Below are 24,288 nucleotides of genomic sequence, written 5' to 3'. Positions count from 1 at the left end.
GAGCACGGAGGCAGGAAGGGATCTTGGAGTCATTATTGACTGCAAGATGAACATGGCTGACAATACGAGGTCATGGTTGGCAAGGCTAACCAGACCTTGTGCATCCACAGGTGCATCTCTAGTAGGGCCAAGGAGGTTATCCTCCTCCTCTATGTGACACTGGTCAGGCCACAGCTGGAGTACTGCGTCCAGTTCTGTGTGCCCCACTTCAGGAGGGATGTGGACAACATGGAGAGGGTCCAGAGGAGGGCCACCCGCATGATCCGGGGACAGCAGGGCAGACCCTACAATGAGAGACTGCGGGACCTGAACCTGTTCAGCCTTCACAAGAGAAGGTTGAGAGGGGACCTGGTGACTGTCTATAAACTCACCATGGGGGACCAGAAGGGTTTGGGAGAGACCCTGTTTCCCCTAGCACCCCCTGGCATAACAAGGAATAACAGCCACAAGTTGTTGGAGAGTAGGTTAAGATTAGACATCCGTAAGAACTACTTCACTGTCAGGGTGCCTAGGATCTGGAACCAACTTCCAAGGGAAGTAGTGCTGGCTCCTACCCTGGGGGTCTTTAAGAAGAGGCTTGATGACCACCTGGCTGGAGTCATCTGAGCCCAGTTTTTCTCCTGCTCAGGCAGGGGGTCGGACTTGAAGATCTACAAGGTCCCTTCTGACCCTACTTCTATGATTCTATGATTCTATGCTCCAAATGTTAGGACAGCAAGAGATAAGCTAAATGGGCTTAGAACATCTCAGAGAGAATCCTCTTTGGGTGAGGATTATGTCTAGCTCATTTTAGGCAGCTCGTGTGGTAGTAATGTTAGACTGCAACGCAGGGCCAATGCGGGTTTGGAGAAGTCCTCCAGGATCCTAGGTTGTATCATTTCCAGTGCCCCCAGGTGGATGATCTGCCCTCTGGAGCTCTACTGCCCCAGACACAGTCAGGGGCAGTAAACAGCAACTGGTGGGAGTCCCAAAGCAGACAGGGATTGTCCTTCCCCTGTGCACTCAGAGGCATGTCCCCGCTTTCCACCCCTTCCAGACTAATTGCATCCTCCCCCGCCCCGCAGCTCCCCACTCACCTGGCTGCCAGTGCTGTCCTGCAAGTGAGAGAAGCCTAGATCAAGAAGCCATGTGGGGGCTGCCCTGACAGCAGCAACAGCAGTGGTGGGTTTCCTCTCCTGGCCTGCTCCCAGGCTCGGAGGAAACACCCAGGGCTGGGCTCAGCGTGGGAGACTGGCACCAGTGAGTGGCTTTCCCCTACCTTTTGGCTCCCTATGCTGCTGCTCCCTGCCCCCCGCCCCCTGCCCCCCCAGGTGTTCTCTGCCAGCCTGGGAGCAGGCAGGGAACAGAAACTTTCTCACCTGCTGCTGCCACCACTGCCACCATCTGGACTGAGGCCAGCCCCTGTGCAACCCCTGAAGCAGAACAAGAGCTCCCTTCACTCCCCAAGACAGTGCTGGCAGTGCAGGTGAGCAGGGAGCCATAGGGGGAGGGGTGAGCAAGGGCCCTATCCAGGTGGGCAGGGGTGGCATGGGCCTGGCTTGGGTGGGTAGAGGCAGTGTAGGCCTGATCCTACTGGGTAAAGGGCCTAGTGGGGACAGCTCAGGCCCAGTCCTGGAGCCTATACAGCCTTTACAGAGGATCCTATACTGCTTCTGAAGAGCTGGTGAGCTGGGCAGTCATAGCAGCTCCTAGCCATGCCCCCACTTGCCAGCCTTCTTGTGGCAGGTCAGACCTGTGCCCATTAGAGAAGGTATTAACTCTTAACATGTGACCTGCTAACTTTAATGCTGCCTAACATGCCATAGGCAGCCTGTTCTAATTGTAACAGATAACTCCACCCTCTGAGGCACAGAAAAATGAAATACAAATCAGCCCCTGTTTCTGGATCCTGATTGGGCTTAGGTATGAGAAAGGTACTGGGCTGCTTAGCTTAATTAAACCCAAGGCATTTGCATGCATATGCAGAAGTAGGATATTTAGAGGCATGGGGAGTTTTAAGGCAGCAAACCAGGCACCTCTAGGGTTTGAGTGGTAGCTAAATGGGACTTTTAGGATTGCAACTTTGGATTTAGGTACCTAAATTCAGCTCAGATCTTCCTCTGACTACATAAGCCTTTTTTTGGATCTGGCCCTTGGTTTTAATAGAGCGTTAGTTACTAGGCACCGGTGTTTGCACTCAAATCTCTCTTGCAGCACAGTTTGATTGAAACACTCAGGTCAAAGGGCAGCTAGAAGTCAAAGGTCTTTGAAATCTAAACACATGCACAGGCTCTCCCAGCTCTTCTCTTTGGTGTCATAAAGACAAACGGCATTTTTAAAAATTCTCCCAACGAAGTAGCATTCATTTTCTAACTTCTTCTCTTCCCTCTGTTGTTTTCTAATGAGCTGCAGTCCTGTCACCTCTAGACCTAATGCTTTCAAACCTGCCTTTACTCTGCTGGCAAATGAAAGATTTAAATTGGCCAAATCAAATCAACCTTTCAAATGCAACTGGCTGTAAACAAATGTACTGTATAGTTTTGGTTGCTAGGTGTCTTTTCTGGCAATAGGACTAGACAACAGTTACTGAATTAGCCTTGTATTGTGTCACAGGTACATTAAGAAGTACATTTCTGCCTCTTTGTATGGCTGTTTTGTTGTTTGGGGTTATATTATTTGTTGGGGCCAGTGGAGGTCTTTTATTGGAATAATGGAGATATATAAAGTGCTCTTGTATCTTCAGCTATAATTTAGGGGTAGAGGTTAGAAATATGGAAGTTAACCACATTTTCACTCATCTCTTCATTATGGATTGGTCTTGTTTTTTTTCCTTATTGCTCCAGTGCTGCTCAGTTCACAACATGAACGCTTTGCCACAGGGAACAATAGCTCCAAGATGAGACATTACTTGTTCAGAGCAGATGGGAGAACTGAGAGGAGCCAGGATGCTACACACCATGGGTTAGCTCCCAGTGCGGGGGAGTGGGGAAATATATTCTGTATCTTTACTATTGGATCTTGGGTCCTGCTGCAATCCCACTTAGTCCAGTGGACCACTGGAGTGGCTTCCTGCCAGTCTTAAATGTGCAAAACCCCATTGATTTCAATGGAGTTTTGGGAAACTGTTAATTTGGTCCATGGATTTTATTCCTCACTGCCTTGACCTGAGGGAAGAAGCTTGGTCTTTCTGTGTCGCAGAGCTGCCTGTCTGCAAAATGCACATAACACCTTCTGTGTGCAAATTAATTATTGCTTCGAGAAATGTTGGGGAGGTATGAAGAATTATATTGAAACTACTGATACTGCAGCTTTTGAGGTTAAATATAGGTCTAAGAGGGGCTACATGAGTCCCACCATTTTGTAATATCTGCTGGTGTCTGTATACACCCACTGCATATAAAGCAGTCAGTGTGATGATTGCTCTTTTGTACAAGACCATGCCTTTTCATAAAGCAAAGCTGGCCCTTGTAGAAGATGCATAGTATCAGCTACTTGTTTTCTATTAGTAATGGTTTGTCATTCCTCCTACCCCATCGCTTTTCTGCAAATTATTGTTTTCCTTATAAATACATGGATATTTTCCTTATTAATAATTTCATCCCCTTTTCTGTAGTTCATGCCTTTACTAATCTGAAAAAACCTTACGTTCCAGTAAAGTGGAGATTTTTTTCGTACCTAGGGGTCTTATTTACATTTGGAAGGAACTGGACATGAAAATAGTGCTAATAGTGCTTCCATCCATTGAAATGGCACTGGGGCTGGATTTTGATCCCATTTTGGCTTTTGCAATGCCATTGACTTTAGGGGACTTACTCTACTGTTGGGAAACAATACTCTGGCTCTTTAGTTCTTAAACATCCGTTTAATCTATTCTGTGTCAGTATGGCAAAGGGGAGTGGTATGAAAGTTTGTTCTCTTTTCTTACCCACATACAGTTTGTCATGCAAAATTTTACCATGATACAATTATCTGGTGGTACATCATACTATATCTTTAAAATGGGCATTATTTTCTATTCCTGCTACAATATTATCTAGACTGTGAATTAAAACCTTTACTTTCATTGGCCATTTCATTAAAAGCACTGTATTTTAAATCTTATTTTGGGGTTACAGTAGTGTAGTGATGGTAGCAGTATTCTGGCATTATTGCAGGTATTATGGTGTAGTATTATGGTCATGTTAGCACTATGCAAACTTATGGGTCAAAGAAAATAATATTAGTAATCGCTGTTCATTGACAGCACTCAGTTAAGGAACCAGCAAAAACAAGCCTACTGGCAATTTTGGAAAAATAAAATATACCTGCTATACATGTCCAGAAGTGATGCCTGTATTGGTACAATCCAGAAGAAAAGACACCATATTGAATCTGATTTTTTGTTTTCATGCTGTATAGAAATAAGTGCATATTTAATCATGAACTAATTTCATATCTGTACTATAAATAGTAATAATATTGCTACTTAGCATGTGTCCAGGGCTAAATGGTATTCTCTCTACAGAGCCATTCAAGGGGGTGGAGGGTAGGGAATAAAGACAACCATTTCACTTGCCTGCCCTTTTCTCCCTTGTGCATTAGGCTGCCTTGAAGTAGAGGTCTGCATTCAAAGGAACATAGGAACAGCTCATTGAAAAGGGAGTTGGGAATTGGTGAAAGAATGTCTTTACTCCCCTCTGTAGTGACCAGAGTTGGAGCATAAGCTGAACTGCTGAAAGGTTTGTAGTAATTTATCCCACTCCTGCACTACTAGGCAACTGCACACATCCTTAGTCAAGGCTGTCTTTAAGGCACAATGTAGTCCATAGTGACAGAATTTATTCCTTAAGGTGCTTATAAATATGTGATAATTAATTCTCATGACATCCCTTGAAAGGTAAGTAGACTGTTGGTATGGAAAATGGATTACAGACAAGTTAAGTGACTGGCCTAAGGCTACATGCTATGCTGTATTTGTCTTGTGGCTAGGGTCCACAGTCAGCACTTTTCATGAAAACCAGGTTCACTAGGTTACAAAGCAAACAAACAAAACAATAATATGAAGGTTACATAAAACTGAATTAAGATATTAAAAAAAAGTTTCTTGAGCTTTACCAACTCTGAAAACCTGGTTACTTATTAGTTCTCTTAAGAGACATTTGAGATTGTTATTTTAGTTCCCTGTGTTTGAAAGTGATGGACTCATCTTGTAAAAACAGAATGAATGAGTTAAGTTTGGAATAAATAAAAAAATTAGTTACAGAGTGAGTGATGTTGCAAGCTGGGTAAAACAGGTCTCCATACGTTTTGTTATTGTAGATGACAGGGTTGTGAGGTAGAAATGCTGTCAGTTGGTCTTGCAGAAGATGTACATTTTGGGTGGAAGTACAACAGCCTGGGTTTGAGTTCTGCTTGACCTGTAGTATTCAGTGAGAGTAGGCTGCATAACATGGGGATTAGAGGGAGAGAGAGCACAATGAGAGAGAAGAGGAACAATGAAGAAAGGCAGAAGGTATTTGTAGGTTTGGTATTTGAAAGCCTGTGCAGCCAGGAAAGGCTTATGACATTTTTTTTTCATTTGTATTATGTAATGGTGATATTGGAGAATTTACAGGTATCAGGCAGAGAGGCAACAAAGGTGAACCAGAGCCTCTAGCAGCAGATGAGTCAAATGACTATAGGACAGTCCCATCAATACCTCTTGCGTGAGTGTCACTGGCTGTAAGATTAAAGACTGTAGGATACTTGTTCTCAGATGGGATTTCCTCCCTCCTAGCAGATTCCCTGCAGCCTGAGCAATAAGAGCTCAGTTCATGCTGGAGTGTAATTCCACACACAGAAGGATACTGTATGCCTTAGACAGGTTTGAATCTTGGTGGAAAGGCAGTCACTGGAGATAGGGAGACATGAATGGCTTTAATCCCTACAAGACTCAGAATCTAAATGAAATATAAAAAGATGTGGGGGAAGCTTACAACACATGAGGAATCTTTACTTTACCAGCCATGCAGTTTTTTTATAGCATCACATTAAAATCCTACTTTCTTTTAAGTGATTCATAGACTCATGGAAGATATCATCAGAGGTACAGCTGTCCATCTCTGTGCTCGTTCATATTGCCGTCTATAGCCGTGAAATGGTCTTGCCTGCTATGTCCATTGCTGCATCTCTGAGTAAATCCACTTCCTACCCAGGCAGCAGCAGTACAGTGAGTTCCTCAAGCAATGGTACACCTGACAGTGGTTTAAGATGGGACTCAAGCCTCGCAGGACCTTTGTGGCCAGATGTTTCTCCACAATCTGTGTGCCCATCTCTTTGCCCTGGGATTACCTAGCAAGAGCTTCTGCTTCCCAAGGCCATTACTCATGCTGTAGCCTGTACCTAGTCCCATTTTTGGCAGTGGAGGCTCTGTTAGCCTGGAGTGATCCTGACTGGTACAACTTCTAAATCTGCCTGCAACAATATCTCTTTTGGTGACCACAGTCATGCACTTCAATCTCTTGGCTCAATCTCCCCTTATTTTATAACAAGAACAATTATGTTTATAGCAGACCATGTCATAAGTATGTTGGGAAGATAAATTCGTCAATATTTACACAACATTTTGAAGATTAAGAGAGAGAAGTATGATTATTTGAAATGGCAACAAAATAAAACAAAATATGTTCTGTGCATCTGTTAGAGCCAAATCCATTTTCAGTCAGTCTTCCATGCAGGAATCAAAATCAAAACAAAGAGCCTTGCCAATTGGAATCATCTGATGTGAAACCTAAGCTTATTTAAATTTTCTAAGTATCTGTCTATAAATTGCCTCACTGCAGTTGGAATTCTGGTTCTATCACACTCTCTCATCAACAAGAAACTATTAACAGGAAACCTGTTTGCAGAAAAGAAAAAGTGTTGTGCTGTCAACATGTAACACAACTTAGAGAACTTTCTGCATGCTCACTGAAATGCAGTTTCCATATCATGCTGCCTTTTTCAGTTATTTAGAACATCAAAACTGCCAAACTTGCCTGCAGTTGCCACAAGAGTGCTGAAGTGGCAGAGAGAATTATTTTTTTCTCTAAACAACATAGCCTCTTTCTTTCTTCATCCTTTCTCCCTCAAACATTGGTGTTAAACCAGTAGTGGCCTCCTCTACCTTTTGGCTCTGACTGTTTCTGCTCCATATTTCACTGCCTAGTACAAGAATCAGCATCAGAATCAGCATACTGAAGTTTTCTTTGATTCAAATAAACAGAGTATTTTGGATCAGGATTCACTGTAGAGAGGCAGTGTGATAGAATGGTTAGTGAAGGATGAATGAATTCTCTTTCTGGCTTTGCTACTAGCTATGCAGCCTTGATCATGACCCCTAGCTGCTCAGATTAAAGTTTAAGACAAATAGGAATTACTAACCTTTCCTTTTGTGTGTCTTTATAACAAGGTATTTAGCAGAATTTGCAGATTCATTGGAATTTTAGAGCTGCACTATGGGTGTTTCTGCTATTGCATCAAGCTTGCAAGCTCTGGGCCATCAACTGTATGCCTTAATGCCTGCCAGCCCCCCATTACTAAATGGAATCAGACTAATAGCCCACTTACTCCAGAAACAGTGGCCAGTGCCAACTAGTACAGAGGAAGTAGAAGAAAATCTGTAATAGTAATTAAATAACCTATATCCTAATTAGTATAAACCATCTGTAAAATGGGCATAATACTACCTACTTACCTTATAGGGACATCTGCAAATAGCAGTTAATGTAAATGAGTAGGTCCATGTGAAATTTCACTGGCTGTTTTGCTTTGATGGTGTTTTGACTTGTTTTGAGCTTGAAACAGTGAAGTCGAAACAAAACAAAAGGCTTCGAAACAGCATCAAAATGAAACAAGAGCAGTCAAAATGTTTTGAAAGTTTCAAAACATTTTGAGTTTCGATGCTGGGCTTGTCTGCAGGGAAACAGAAAGTATGGAGAGGGTGGGAAAAGAGGGGGGAAGGACTGCTCTGATATTGACTGTGTAGCTGGCCAGTGACTGTGAACCTTCGCTTAGGTCCCTTCCAATCCCAGTGCTCTGGGGGAGGGATGGAAAAACAACATAAAAAGCAGCATTGTTTGAACTGAGCTGCTTTCTGCCTTGGGGTCAGTTACTGAGCTGTGTTTTCCAGCAGCTCAGTAGCGTCAGACAACAAAGACTATCATTTCCTACGTGCTAACCTCTTCCTAGCAAGTGGGCTTCATCAACACCTTTTACTTTCTATATCTTTTAAATTTATTATTATATTAATTCATTCCTTTCAATGTACTCCTCCCCCAAAATCCTCTTTTTGTTTTTGTTAGTCTATTTTGATTCTTTTCCCCCAGAAAATAAATCTGAGCTTTTTCTCACAGTGTGTATTCCATTCACAGTGCAGAGAAGCAGAGCATATATTGCATATTATAATATAGAATTATTCACAGACGAGTCTATGAACTGCACTTCATCAACATCCTAGGTACAGAAACTCATGGACTCAATATAGACAGTGGAATTTTGATACACTACAACCTGCTGGACATCTAATTCCCCAGGTACCTCTCCACTTTTACCTGCACTGCTACATCCCCTTTTCCCCTTGCTCCCCAGCCTGTCCCTCATCCCCTGATGACTCCATTTCCATTTTCACTAACTGGCTTTCTTGCCTGCATTACATATCAACCTCTGGCTTCTTTACTATTTCTTCCATCCAGGAAGAGCACACATACACACCAACTGCAGGTGCTTCCTCAGCCTGACAAAGGGTTTTTCAACCTGAAAGTTTGCTCAGATATATTTCTCCAACTATTCAGTTGGTCTACTAAAAGATACGAGATTAACCCAAAGAACCTTGTCTGCCAGTGCCATGTCCTTAGACCAACACCCCTAGCACCTGTCCCTGGTCAGCTGACCAGAAGGATGCAGGGCCCTGAGCACATCTAAGCCCCAGGGCTGGGGCTGGCAGGACGAATTCTCTGGCAGCTGCTGGAGAAGAAGTTCTTGCAGGAGAGGAAAGAGAGGCTCTGTCACAGTTTGGCTGCCTGAGATGCTGCTAGTGTTACTGTTCTGCTTACAAAGTTATTACCTGTTGTCATTTAAAGTGGTGGACTGGGATGATGCTATAGGGGAGGAAGAGGCCTCATTGGGGCACACTACTGTTATATAGAGGCCCCAGTGCCAGTGAGGGTGCACCTTAAAACACACGCAAAGTTACACATGTCATGAGTTTTGCTTATCAGCAACTTGAGGTGCAGTTTCCTAGAAACCCTTATCTCCTTGAAACCTAGCAGGCTTCATGGCCTCAGCCGGAGCTACCATGCCTGCTGTTTTCACCCTGCTGTACCTTAACACATACACACGACATGAGGTTTGCTTGTCAGCAGCTTGAGGTGTAGTTTCCCAGAAACCCCTGTGCCTGTCTCCTTGAAACTTGGCAGCTTTTGTGGCCTCTGCAGGGGCTAACATCCCTTCTATTTTCATTCAAATCAGGCAGGACATAACAAAGTTATAGGCAGTTTTGTGATTCCCCATTATAGCCTATGGGCAAAACGTCGAAATAGTGAAACAGTTTCGAAGAAATGAAATGGAACAGTGGTTCAAAATGAAACGAAATGTTGAAATAAAACACTGTCCCTTCAGAATGGTGAAATGGAAGTCGAAACAAAATGATGCTGTTTCGCACAGGCCTATAAATGATCATATCTCTATTTAATTTAGTGACATTAAGCTAGTTTATGCTAGGAGAGACTCTATCTATACATGTATATAGATAGAATCTATAATAATCTATTTTTTTCTTGTTGCCTAATTTTCAGAAATGATGAAAACCTCTCACTGTCCCTTAGCTGAGCATGATTTCTCAGTGCTAAGTATCTACCTCTGAAAGTCAGGTTATTCATTTAGACCAGTGGGTACCAACCTGTTCGGCAGGTGTGCCACAAATTAGTGGCAAATGCCACTCTGATCCCCTTTGCTTGCACGATCCCCCTGCTTTGCTTTCTGGGCTAGCCTGGTACTGCCTGTTCTATCAGCTGCTCTGCTTTGTATCTCCTGCTCTGTCTGCCACTATGCTGCCTGGCCCCTCCCTGATCTGCCATCTGCCACACACAGAGGCTACCTTTGCCAGTTGTGGTGCACATGCTGCAGGCTGGCCACCTCTGATGTAGACTAACTGCTTTAGTATACATTTAGCTTTAACAACCTGTATTTATTTGAGGGTTGTTTCTGCTTTAAGGGATACACCTTCAAACTATACTTTCTTTTCTTAACTAGACAGGAAGAAATATTTTATTCTTCATATTTTATTAATAAACTATGAACCTCAGAAAACATGCCATCACTTATTTTAATTTGTGCCTAAATTTACATTTGATTATTACTATCTCAAACATAATTTTATGAGGAAAATAAGGTATTATAGCTCTGGAAGTATTTATTTTCAATATCTCATGGTTGCTCAAAGTGGTACTTACCAGTAGCTGCTTTGTAAACAGCGTTACATTGAGGTCTATTGTAGTTTAGTTGAAGAATGTGCTGTGTGGATTGCAAATGGCATATTATATGGCAAAGGTTCTGAAGGCAGATGCAATAAAACCGCAGCAAGGGATAGTTCATTGACTATGTGTGGGCCTCCATTTAATAATGCAAACTTTCTGCATCACAAGTAGTAACACAAGAAGTAACATGTGAATATTTTGTTCATTAAAATCAAATAATAATAAGACAAGTATTTCCTTTAAAACAGTTATGACAACGTATTTTTTTCTGTAGCTCATTTGTTACACACATTTGAAAGCCGCTTTCTGAGCATCAGGTAATAAAGAACATGTATATCTAGGGATCCATGTAAAGCAGGGGTGTACAATTATTTTGGGCAGAGGGCTGCTTACTGAGTTTTGGCAAGCCATCAAGGCCCACGTGACAGGCAGCCCAGGGAAGATTAATATTCATTTTCTAAATTTTTTAGGGGCCTCGTGGGCTGGATAGAATGGCCTGGCGGGCTGCATCCGGCCCTGGGGCCACATTTTGCCCACCCCTGCCTTAAAGTGTACCAAGGTGAACAAAAAAATGCAGGCTGCTCATGGCACCCAGCACCATTTTTGGGGTAAATCCTCCCTGTAATTGGCTGAAGGCTGCCTTTGATATGGTCCCGCCCCTCACTGCTTACTGGCAGAAAGGGGCGGAGTTGCATGTAAGTCAGCCCTCTCCACCAATTAGCAGTGGAGGGAGCGGCCACCATCTTGGCTATTCCCCTTTGTACCAGCAGCTTACCACACTGGTGGGCTGTGTGGCCAGGCTGCAGCAGCCACTAGCTCCCTCTGGGGAGCCAGCATTTTATTTTTATTAAGTGATTTTTCCAGTGATTCCATGCAAAATTGCAGAAACTGTGGTGTATGCAGAAACCACTCTTTTTTGCAGTTTCCACAAAAATCATGAAACCACAATGTAAATAGGTACCTACTCATATCATCATATATTAAAAAATGTTTAATGGACACAGTGAGGGTAAGCATTTCTTTAAATGCTTCTGTTAAATATTCATTACTTATGGTCTGCCAACAAACAGATTTTTTTTTCTACAGAGTGTGTCATGTAATTCAACAGATGGGTACATATTTCACAGGACACATCAATATTAAAAATATGCACGGATCTTAGAAATCATTTTGCCTTGAATTAAAATAAAACAGGAATATTATGACAAACAAGAACCAGCTAAATTATTAATTTTTAAAAATAATTTAAGATTTGTACATAGTGTGATAGGTTTGTATTACACTTTGAATAGAGGAGAGCCATGTAATCCCTGCCCCAAGGATCTAATTTAGGATGTGAGAGCACCATCTAGCAAACAATTTTGTACTCTAAATTTGCTTATTTGTACCAGAATCCCATGGGAGGATGTCCTTGTAGAACCAGCCTATAACCTGAATACAAGTGGCTAAGGTGAAGTGGGACAAAGAAAGGACTGTAGGGTTGCTCAGGTAGTGGTGGTACATCCCACGTTTTGATGACCTTTTCCCCATCCTATTTCTTCCTTTATTTCAGCAATGTGTTACTGAGAGGGTTAGGCTTGGAAAAGTACAGTTCTGGTATGCAAAGGTGAGAGACTGCAAGGAGAATTTTCCTTCCTTCATTGGGACCACCATGCAAAAGCTGGTTCCAACCAATGTTAGTGCTACTTGTGATGTAGTCACCCCAAAAGGTGGGGAGAAGGTGGAGTCATGGGGCAACCACTCTCACTGAGTATGGCTGGATGTGGAGAAGGTAGAAAGCACCTCGTGATGTTGAACACTGCTCACAAGCCTTTAGTTGTGCGAGGATGGGTATGGTATAAGAATCGGAGCAGAAGCACATTCAACAGCTCTTCAGGGGACTAGGTGGCTCCATACAACCTTAGCTCAGAATTGCATCTTATGGGTACAGACATGACTCTATTGCTGCTCACTATTTATTATGGCAATGGGGTGCTCTACAAATACTTTAGAGGGGTGGATAGATTACAGAGACAAAAGGTATGTGAGAAATCTTCCCTTTTCATATCAGAACATGCAAAAGGGAAAAAGTATGTAGGAAACTCTAAGGCAATTATTTAGGATTTGCAGCTTTCACTGTGCAGGCTCACAACACTTGTGAATTCTTTTATAGCAATGGCTTTGTCTACAGACTTATTATGCATTCCAAAAATCTTTTACTTTACATAATTATATTGACTACATTCTTGGGCCTAATTCTCTGCTGCTTTTCACCATGACAAATACTGTCAAATTACATCAAGTTTCTTGCAGGATAAGGCCTCACCTTCTTACGGGCCTGATCCTACTCTTTGTGAAGGCAATGCAAAACTTCCCTTGAATTCAGTGAGAGCAGGGCATGGCCCTAGCTGGGCCGGTTTGTTCTACCCTCTGAAAGGAGAACCCTCCCACACAACTGCTGACAAATTCTGACAAATTAAGGGCTATTAACTAATGGGCACGTGTGATTCTTTTGGACCAGCAGTGTCTTGGATGTCAGCTGTATGAGACTGCACATGTTAATTAAGGCAAAGTGTGTTGGTGTGTGCAGTTTTTGTTCAGCTTGTTCCTCATTGTAAGACTAATGGACTTACTTAACTTCACAGGCATGAATGAGCTCTACAGGTACTTTTGCCATCTGCCTTTGGCAGAGATCCCTACACAGATACTCTGTGGTAGGATTTATAGCATGAAATTGCCAATTCTACAGAAGCCATTCTCTTAGGACAAAGAGCTTAGTGTAAGTAAGAATTATTCCTGGCTACTATACTTACTCAAATATGATATTTTCATAGTTATGTATTTTCTTTTTGGGGCCATGGGTCATTTCCTAGATGATGTCTCTATGCAGACATGCTCTCAGGATCAGAAGATTAGGGGGATCAGTGACTATAGCACACAGAAATACTAGCATTCATGGTAGACATTACATCAGAAACTTTCAGTTTTAACAACTTTTCAAGATACCTCTACGAGTTTCATTTAAACAAAGATGAATGTTTATGGAAATAACCACGATGCCTGTGAATGTGTATTTCAGCTTGATTTTATTTATGCACGTCCATGCCATGGGGCCGGGAAAAGGGGAAGATAAGAAGCAACACTTTGTTATGAGAGCGTCTGGTTGTCAGAACAATAACTGGAAGTCAGGTCTTTTTTATATTACTTCTGGCCCTGCCCCAACTCATTTTGTAACCTGAAATGAGTCATGTATCTTGCCTGCTTACCCATCTCTAAAATGGGTAAAATGACAATGCCCTTGCAGGGCTGGTACGAGGAAACTATCTATGGTGGCATAGGGGTAAAACGTGCAGTCAGGATATCTGAATTCCATCATCTCTCCTGCCAGCTCCACATGCAACTTCGAACAACTTACGGGACTTCTGCATACCTCAGTTTTCCACTTATAAAGTGGGTCTCAAACTTACCTCCCTCGGAGGAATGTTATGAGTCTAAACTTATATTTTTAAAAAGTGCTTTAGAGATCCTCTTGTTGCAGGCAGTTTGAAAGCACAAAATATTATGTAAGTGTGATTAATGACCTCACACCTGTCTATTGGTATTCAGCATAAGAGAAGACACCTATAAAATGGCAGTGGATTTTATCATGCCTTGTATCTGTGGTAATGTATTTCCAATGTCAAAATGGCTGAATGTGCACCGTATATGTAAACCCTTCCTCTGAACAAAATATATACTGTGCAAATCCTTGTCCATAGGTTGGATTGTCTCCCTGAGATCATTGTTCTAAGTATAGTTTCCTCTTACAATGTGGAGCCATTTTCAGTCCTCAAACCCAGCTGTGGGGAGGGGAAATTTGGGCCAGGTACTAACTAAATACATCAATGTGCCCCATCTGCGCTGTGAAAATCCAGATAAAGGTTAATAAATACAGCCTGAGGTGGAGCCCTCATGTATCGTGGAGATCAAAGGGAAGCAGTGAGTAGGAAAAGAGCAACATAGCCTGGGGACCTCGGAGTTGGTCTGGAGGCAGTGGATTTCCATGAGGATGGCTCTGGCCTCTAGCAGGCTGGATTCATGAGCACCCTCCTCAGTGCTCAGGCTCCATTAGGATGCTCCTTATGGCACATTGCCTTATTCCCTTCCTTCTCATCTACTTTTCTGTCAGAAAGGGCAGTTTGGCCCCATGCGCAGAATGCATCTTTTTGGTGGATCAGAATTAAGCCATTCCAGTGAGACTAGTTTTTCTGTAAACTAAACACAATTGTAAAATTGTAATAGGGAGCCATCTGCTGGTGAAACACAGGCATTGACCTACAGGCTTTCTTGTAATATTAGGGCCTTATTACGCATTAATTTTGGGCGGCTCCTAGAGCTCTTAACCCCTGGATTGTGTGCATGTTAACACCTCTAAGTGGCTGAAAGCACTTGTTATGCAGTTCAAAGGTATGCCACTCCAGGGCAGGGTTATCTCTTGATCCTCATAACCTATCGTCCATTCCATTACGGTGTGGTCATTCCCTGCAGATGTGCTGCTCAAGTTGAAGGTGTGACTGCAAGGTAGCACTAGGCTGATCAACATTTGTGCTGCTTACAGTGTAACATGTGACAAGGTCCTTACAGACACAGTAATGCTGAGACATTCCTGGAAAAATTGAAAAAGAAGGAGCTAGGTTACCTACGAGAGCAAGAAAAATGTGCAGACATCTCACAATGGTATACAGAACCCTGCATTTCCATTAAAATGTTACAAAGAAACACAATTTGAGGGACTGTCTTAATACCAAAACTTGATTTCACTGTAAATTTGGAAGAATCTGCATCCAGACTTTGTCCTGATTAGAGTGATGTGGATGCCTATGGTGACACATAGGGGGTTCACAGGGGTGCACGTGTGCCCCCTGAGATCACTGGTGCACCCCCTGACAGGCAGTGCTCCCCATTCAGGCAATGGGCAGGGGGGCCAGGCAGGAGCATCAGTGCCCCCCCTGTGAATGTCATCTGGGGAGTGGGGGCACCAGGTGAAGTGCCACTGGCACTTCCAGGAGTGCCGCTTGCGCTTCCCTGTAAGTGCAATCGGGAGCAGGGGGATTCCCTCCTTCCCTCCCCGGTCAGTGAGTTTAGCTGCGGGCCCCCTTGCCCCCAAGTCTCTGACGGGCTTCTGGGAGGGTACGCGCCCCCCCTCCGACTCAGGTGGCACCACTTGCCCATGGTGGATGCCACACAGTAAAGTGGAGGACAATTTTTATTCATTAACATAATTGCTTGTCTCAGACTTGACTTCTCTACAAAGAGGATTTTAGTTTAACACCAGTCAGTTATTTTGTTGCGATTGTGTGCCGTATCATACAGAACATAATTGTCATAATCATTTTATGTTTTGTATGAATCTTAATTTTGTGATAATAAACATTAAAGAAGGAATGAATTGGAATAGCCGTTGAGAGAGTTTGTGTTCCTGCCATTTTTGTCATAATATACACTGACTGATAGATAATGATGTCTGATAGTGATTGAAGTTTAATGAGGATCTGATTCATATTGGATTACATTTGACACAAAATGGGGGAGGCAACCTGGTGACAAAGGATGCAGAAAAGGCTGAAGTTCCCATTGCCTTTTTTGCCTCAGTTGTCGCAGGCAAGGTTAGCTCCCAGACTACTGCACTGGGCAGCACAGTTTGGGGAGGAGGTGAGCAGCCCTCAGTGGTGAAAGAACAGGTTAGGGACTATTTAGAAAAGCTGGATGTGTGCAAGACCATAGGGCCAGATGCATTGCATCTGAGGGTGCTGAGGGAGTTGGCTGATGAAATGCAGCGCCACTGTCCACAATCTTTGAAAACTCATGGCTATCAGGATAGGCCCTGGATGACTGGAAAAGAGCAAACAGTGCCCATATTTAAGAAAGGGAAGGAGGAGGATTCAGGGAACTACAGACCAGGCAGCCTCACCTGAGTCCCTGGAAAAATCATGGAGCAGATCCTCAAGGAATCCATTTCTAAGCATTTAGAGGACATAACATGTCAGGGTCCCAAGGGTGGTCATGATACCCCTTGGTGGCTCTGTGACCAAGCCCTGCTCTGCCCCTAGGATGCTCTCCTGTCTTTTCTGCCACGCCTTGATAGAAATATAAATAAATTGGGTGGCTGCCCAAGGACCTTTTCATGATTCAGCTGGATCCTGCCAGTCTCTGTCTGTGCCCAGGCCCCTCACTGGGCCTCACTTTAACTGTGCCACCAAAGGGCACCTCAAGCCTTAAAGGCTAATTGCATGGCTCCAAATCCTTCCCATTACCACATCCCATGCCTTGCAGTGTTACATGGATTCATAGATTTATAGATGTTAGGGGCTGGAAGGAACCTCTTGAAATAATCAGGTCTAGCCCCACTGTGCTTGGGCAGGAAAGACTCCTGGCTCAGATGACCCCAGCAAGATGAGTGTCCAGATGTTTTTTGAAGATATCCAGAATAGGAGATCGTACTACTTCTGGGGGGAATCTATTCCTGGACACTTGAGTTCCTTATGTATAATCTAAAGTGGTTTTCTAGCAATTTATGACCGTTAGGCCTAGTCTCCCCTGGGGAGCCCTGGTGAACAGATGTTTTCCCAGTCCCTGATATATGCCCTTTATATATTGATAGGTTGCCACCAAGTCCCCTCTAAGTCTTATCTACTCCAGGCTGAACAGATCCATGTCTCTGAGCCTCTCATCGTATGGCTTGTGCTCCATACCTCTAATCATATGTACAGCCTTCCTTTGGACTCGCATGCTTCTCCATATCCTTCCTGAAGTGTGGTGCCCAGAACTGAATGCAGTACTTCAACTGTGGCCTCACCAAGACCAAGTGAAGCAGGAGGATGACATCCATGCCACTGTTTTGTTTGCTTTGCTGGCTATTGCATCGCATTTGTGGCTCATGTTCATTGTATGGTCTATCAAGACTCCTGGGTCTCTTTTTTTGTTGTGATACTAGTAAGTGTAGCACTGCTGAGCCTCTAAGTATGTTGCGGGTTGTTTCTCCCCAGGTGGAGCACCTTTCACTTCTCACTATTGAACATCATCAGGTTTTGATCCGCCCACCTTGCAAGCCTGTTCAGGTCAGCCTGTATTCCCAGCCTATCCTCCAGCATGACTGCAGTCTCCCATAATTTGGTGTTATCATAGAATCATAGAATTAGGGTTGGAAGGGACCTTGTAGATCTTCCAGTCCGACCCCCTGCCTGGGCAGGAGAAAAAACTGGGCTCAGGTGACTCCATCCAGGTGGGCATCAAGCCTCTTCTTAAAGACCCCCAGGGTAGGAGCCAGCATCACTTCCCTTGGAAGTTGGTTCCAGCTCCTAGCCGCCCTAACTGTGAAGTAGTTCTTGCGGATGTTTTATCTAAATCTACTCTCCAACAACTTGTGGCCGTTATTCCTTGTTATGCCAGGGGGCGCTAGGGGAAACAGTGTCTCTCCCAAACCCTTCTGGTCCCCCCTAGTGAGTTTATAGACAGTCACCAGGTCCCCCCTCAGCCTTCTCTTGTGAAGGCTGAACAGGTTCAGGTCCCGCAGTCTCTCATTGTAGGGTCTGCCCTGTTGTCCCCAGATCATGCGGGTGGCCCTCCTCTGGACCCTCTCAATGTTATCTATGACCTTTGCCAATCCACTTTTAACACCCAAGTCCAAATCATTAATAAATATGTTAAAAAGTACTGATCCGAGTATTGAACCCTGAGGACACCACTGGTCACCCAGTGCCATATTGACTCAGTTCTATCAATGATTACTCTCTGGGTCCTGCCTCTGAGCCAGTTTCCTAGCCAGGTTGGGCTGTTGAGGCTGCAGTTGTCTAATTTTACTGTGAGCACATTGTGGGAGACCAAGTCAAAGGCTTTTTTGAAGTCCAAGTAGATGATGTCAACCTCATCTCCCTTATCCAGGTGGCAAGTTACGTGATGATCATAGAAGGAAATGAGTTTGGTCAGACATGACCTGCCCACAACAAAGCCATGTTGGCTATCTATTAGCATGTTGCCTTCCATTAGCCTATTGCTGATGGATTCTTTGATAATTTTTTCCAGGATTTTTGCAGGGATTGAGGTCAAACTGGTTGGCCTATAATTCCCTGGATCCTCCTTCCTTCCCTTCTTGTAAATAGGCACCACATTGGTCCTTTTTCAGTCTTCTGGAACCTCTCCGGAGGGCCACAAGTTCTCAGATAGTTTTACCGTGGGTTGTGCAATGACTTTGGCCAATTCTTTCAGCACTCTTGGGTGCAGTTCATTCAGGTCTGCTGACTTGTAGATGTCCAGCACCTCTAGATTTTCCCTCACGAGATCTTTGCCAACCGTTGGTGAGTGATAGGCTCCACCTTGATCATCCTGCATTCTGTCAAGCAGAGTAGCACCCTTGGACTGCTGAAATACTGACACGAAGTAATTGTTTAGGAGTTCAGATTTCTCCTGGGTGTTGGGTGTTATTCCCTGTGTGCGACTTCGGCTTCCTTGGCCTCTGCCCTTTTAATTTTGCAAGGCCTTCTAGGCTGGGCCCACTGAATTGGACCCGGCTTTGAGGCTCTAGCTCTGTTTGACCCTTCCATCACCTGGCCTGTCTGCCAGGCCCAGGCTCCTGTGTGGCTGTGCTCTCTCCCCCTTGCCCTCTCTTTCTGCCCAGTCTGGGCTCAATAAATGTTCAAGCCCTGAGCCTGCCCTTGACAGGGCTCAAGGCAGTTGTGTGCCTGCTGGGCACTAATGAGGCCTCTGTACCTCCCCTTCCAGCCTCATCCCAAACCACCGGTAGAAACAGTAACATAAATCATAAACCCCTGGGCTGTAACATAAACAACAACAATGGAAGCAGCCCTCTGCCCCTTTAAGAGGACAAACTTTCTTTCTCCCCTTGTGTCGGTGTCCCTCCCAGCCTGGCTCTTTCTGAGCACCCTGAGCCTCAGCATTCCTACAGGCAGTAAAGCAATCAGACCAGTATCTCTAGGTGCTTCTCCTGGGCAGGAGCTCCTAACCCTGAAGCAAGCAGGGCTAGCTTGGCTTGTCAGACCAAGCCCCAGATTTTTATGCACCCAGGGCTCTGCCTGCTTCTGATCAGGTGACTGCCTGGGCTGGCTGCTAATTGCCTTGTTAGCCCTGTTGCCCCAACAGCTGGCAGCTGGTGCCCTCTGCCTAGCCTGCAGTTCCCTGGCTGGGCTGCTTTTATTCTGAAATAACAGGGAGCCCCAGGCTCTCTGTTACAGAGGAGAAGAAGGTAATTGGGAACAGTCAGCATGGATTCACCAAGGGCAAGTCGTGCCTGACCAACTTGATTGCCTTCTATGACGAGGTGACTGGCTCTATGGATGTAGAAAGACTGGTGGACGTGGTATACCTTGACTTTTTAGCAAGCCTTTTGATATGGTCTCCCACAACATTCTCGCAGGCAAGCTAAGGAAGTACGGGCTGGATGAATGGACTGTAAGGTGGATAGAAAACTGGTTGGATCATCGGGCTTAGAGTGTAGTAATCAATGGCTCAATGTCTAGTTGGAATCTGGTATCAAGTGGAGTGCCTGAGGGGTTGGTTTTGTTCAATGTCTTCATCAGTGACCTGGAAGATGGCACACAGTGCACCCTCAGCACATTTACAGATGACACCAAGCTGGGGGGAGTAGTAGATACACTGTAGGGTAGAGCTAGGATTCAGAGGGACCTAGACAAATTGCAGGATTGGGCCAAAAGAAATCTCATGAGGTTCAACAAGGACAAGTGCAAAGTCCTGCACTTAGGACGGAGCAATCCCATGCACAGGCTGGGGGCTGACTGGCTGAGCAGCAGCTCTTCAGAAAAGGATCTGGGGCTTACAGTGGACAATAAGCTGAATATGAGCCAACAGCATGCCCTCGTTGCAATGAAGGCTAATGGCAGACTGAGCTGCATTGGTAGATGTGTTGCCAGCAGGTCGAAGGAAGTGATTATTCTCTTCTATTCAGCAGTGGTGAGGCTGTATCTGGAGTACTGTATTCAATTTTGAGCCCCCCACTACGGAAAGGATGTGGACAAATTTGAGAGAGTTCAGTGGAGGGCAGTAAAAATGGTTTGTGGGCAGGGGCACATGATTTCTGAGGAGAGGCTGAGGGACCTGGGCTTATTTAGATTGGAGAAGGGAAGACTGAGAGGGGATTTAACAGCAGCCTTCAACTACCTGAAGGGAGGTTTGAAAGAGGATGGAGCTAGACTGTTCTCAGTGGTGACAGGTGACAGAACAAGCAGCAATATCTCAAGTTGCAGCAAGGGAAGTTTAGGTTGGATATTAGGAAGAATTTTCTCTCTATGAGAGTAGTAAAACACTGGAACAGGTTACCCAGAGAGGTGGTAGAAACTCCATCCTTGGAGGATTTCAAGACCCAGCTAGACAAAGCTTTGGCTGAGATGATCTTGTTGGGGATGGTCCTGCTTTGAGCAGAGGTTTGGACTAGATGACTTCCTGAAATCCCTTCTGACCCCAATTTTCTATGATTCCTTGCATTCACAGAGGAGTGGGGGGCACTACATAAATACTTCTTTCATCTTCTGGGAATTCCTTTCCTTTTCTATGTCCTTGTGATAAGGTATTTAGCAGAATTCGCAGATTTCTGCTGTGGCTCTGATCCTACAACTTCTGGGCTGTCAATTATGCACCTCAGCCCACCCCAGCCCCCAGCTTTCGGGAATGATCTGAATGACTGCTGTACATACTTACTCACTGAAAACTCTCAGAGACAGAATGCCTGTTATTTCCAGTGTTGTGTTAGTTTACTTCCTTTGTTCACTTTGTGTGTAAAGCTTTTAGGGAAAAGTGTCTGTAGTCCTTGGCTAGAGTACTATGTGTGTATGGATGATGTTCAGCTCTATGCAATCCATGTTTCAGCCTCTCTTATTTTCTTATCAAGCTCTGGATGAAAGCTAGCTGGTTTAGATTCAGTCTGGAGACTGAACCATTTGGGATAAGAGAAGGATATTGAATCGCTGAGTCTGCTCCCATTAGTGAGGGGGATATGGTATTCCACAACCTTTTGGTTTTACCTCTATTATTCTTTCTGGATTCCTAGATGCCTGTGATAACTCCTCTATACTTTTTCAACATCTTTTGGACAGGTCTTGCTAGCCTTTTCTCTCTAATACAGTCTTCACTACAGTTGTCCAGGCTTTGTTACTTATAGGCTGACATATTACAAAGAGCTCTACATAGGTCTATTTACTCTTCAGGATCACTCAAAAGCTGCATGTGGCTTTCTGCTTTATAAGCAAGGTAGGCTGACATTAGCTGTTTACACCAGTGCGTCACGTTCAGTGCTGGCTGTCACTTTGCTTGAAGTGCACTTCAAAGCATTGGTTTCTGTCTAGAGAGCCCTGGATTGTCTGAACCCCAGCTGTCACAGGGACCGCCTCTCCCTTATGTTCCACTGCAGCAGTTTTCATTGCCTCATATTGTTCATCTCTAACATTAAATTCCCGACAGGGCATTTTCAGCAGGGCCGGATTAATGCATAGGCAAACTAGGCACATGCGTACGGCCCTAAGCAAAGAAGTGGCCCAGTTGTGCTTATTTTACAGATTCTAGTTATCGAGTGAGAAACAAGTAATATAAATATACGGTATTAAGTAGGGGCCCACGAGTTTGTTTGCCTAGGGCCCACTAAAGGGTTAATCCAGCCCTGATTCTCAGTCAAGATTCTTGGCTCTGTAATTTATCCGTTTGTGTTGTGGCCCTGTAACATAATAGACACTTATTTAGCTGGTATTGTAAATACAAAGATGATCTGTAGTACTATCCAAATGTCCAGCTAGTGAAGAGTTTTCAAGAACTAAACAATGAAGGGCAGCAAGGCAAATTCTTGAGGTAGACTGGAGAAGAGAGAGATGTGGGCATGCGTCTTCTGTGTTCAGCAGCGAGTGCTTGCTGGAGAAAGAGAAGTCCTTTTTGTTTTAAACATCTGGTTATGCATGAAGCAGTGGGTTTACTCCTGCTATAATGCTGTGCAATGCCACAAAAGGACATATGACTGACACCAGATACCGATGTACTGTTTTGAGGACAGAATGAAACCCACTGATACTCAATCTACATGAAAAGCGCTCATGTCTGAAAGAGAATCAGGCACTTTGCAATGCAATGCATTGCACTTACAATGGACAACTAGTTGCAGCAGACAATAATGGTTTTTTCAAAGTAAGCATACTCAATGCACTATATTATTCTCAGGATAATGGACAGAAACATTCTTTATAATGCAAACTGTATGAGCTTTCATGACCATTAGTGTTCCAAAGGGCACGTGTGTGGGAAAACAGGTGGGTAGAACAGAAAAAATGGAAATGAGATGGGGGAGCTAGAAAACTATTATTTCTTATGAAATATTTCTCCTGTAACTTCCTTTTTATTTTGCACTTCATTTTTTATTCAAGGTTTTTTTCATTTTTTATTTTTAAATGTAAATGTAGCACTTACGGAAGGTGATATGAGAGAAGATGACTCAAAGTCTGTTTATCAACGAAGAAGTCCAGCACAACCATCAGCTGGAATTCAGACTGGGGTCACCACCTCAGAGGGTCATACGATCATTCCATATTCAGGCTCATTTGTTTTCTCCACTCTCTGCTGAGGTTGCTGATAAAGGAATCACATTTGGTAAGTCTTCTGTTATGGTTTCTAGTATTTCAGAAATGGGACTGTTTTCTCGCAGTCCATTCTTCATGGGCCACTTAACCAGCCCTCACACTGGGATAAAGTTGGTTACTACATGAGTGAATTTTAAATGGATTACCTAGTGAAAGGTACTGTATCCCATTACCAGGCTCTTAATCATCCAGTCCCATAATTTTCATGACATACTATGATTCACAGCAATGCCAACATTATTACAGTTAAGTGCCTCACCTTTCAGAGTTTCTTTTTTTTTTGTTACCGTTAGCAATACTTATTCTTTAACAGCAATTAAAAATAGACTCCCCAGGGTGAATTTTAAGTAATCATGGAAGATTTGCTGCCAGTTTAAGTCCTAAATTTTGCTGACTTCTGTTACAGAATTTTCCTCCCAAATGGTAATAAGGGATGAAAGTGAAGATTATGAGTGTTACTGTAACCTAAAGTCATCTATCCAACTGAGAAGCTACAAGTTCCTGTCAAAGCACCGGTAATCCAAAAAGTCATGTGAACAATGCATAGGTAGTATGCCACAGGGACTATTTTCTTCATTGCTGATTAAAATGAGTAAACTAACCTTACTAAAGGGATCAATTGAAAACAGATCTAGACTTTCCTTCACGTTGATAAAAGGTATTCCCTCCATGTCTGAAAGACATTATAATGAACTTGTAATTTAATTGCAGGGATCTCATCAGCAACTTGCTTTATAAATCAACGAAGTTCTCAAGTTCCATGTAAAGAATAAAGAAATATAATTAGTAACAAGAATGAATGTTGGCAGTTCTAGATGTACAGAAAAAGTGCCGTCAGCTAGTAAAAAAATAACTGTACTCTTAGCTGGGAGTTGGTGAGAATTTCAGTAATTCAGGAATTATAGTTTGATGATTAAAATATTAGTAAAAGCATCATACAATGTGCATGTGTCCAGGGTCTGGAACAAACTCCCCCTAGATGTGGTGCAAGCACCTACTCTGAACTCTTTCAAAACATACGTGGATATATGTTTTGCTGCCATCCTGTGCACACGTAGCCTCCTCTCCCCGACCTCTGCCCCAGCCCTGCCCTTGAGGCCCCCTCTGCCTGGCCCCAGCATCTACATGTGCATCTGAGACAGCAGCATTCAGATCAACGAGTAGAGAACTAATTCTGAAAACAACAACTACATCTGAACTGAGAGAAATTGGGTGCATGTACACATTCATTA

At 43.8% G+C, this 24,288-nt stretch overlaps 1 long non-coding RNA gene across 1 annotated transcript in view; it reads left to right on the top strand.

Moving 5' to 3' along the window:
• Nucleotides 1–24,288, top strand: part of LOC109296988 — a 257,586-nt gene that overhangs the window by 222,059 nt on the left and 11,239 nt on the right. The window contains exons 4-5 of the long non-coding RNA XR_002097131.1: nt 13,076–13,213; nt 22,880–23,066. This is a non-coding gene — a long non-coding RNA (uncharacterized LOC109296988). The remainder of the gene's footprint in view (nt 1–13,075; nt 13,214–22,879; nt 23,067–24,288) is intronic.

This window comes from Gavialis gangeticus, unplaced genomic scaffold, assembly GCF_001723915.1.
Source record: "Gavialis gangeticus isolate Ggan-Ray unplaced genomic scaffold, GavGan_comp1, whole genome shotgun sequence".
Taxonomy (NCBI): domain Eukaryota; kingdom Metazoa; phylum Chordata; order Crocodylia; family Gavialidae; genus Gavialis; species Gavialis gangeticus.
Note: the sequence above shows the minus strand (reverse complement) of the source record. Positions and strands in the feature narration are given on the sequence as shown.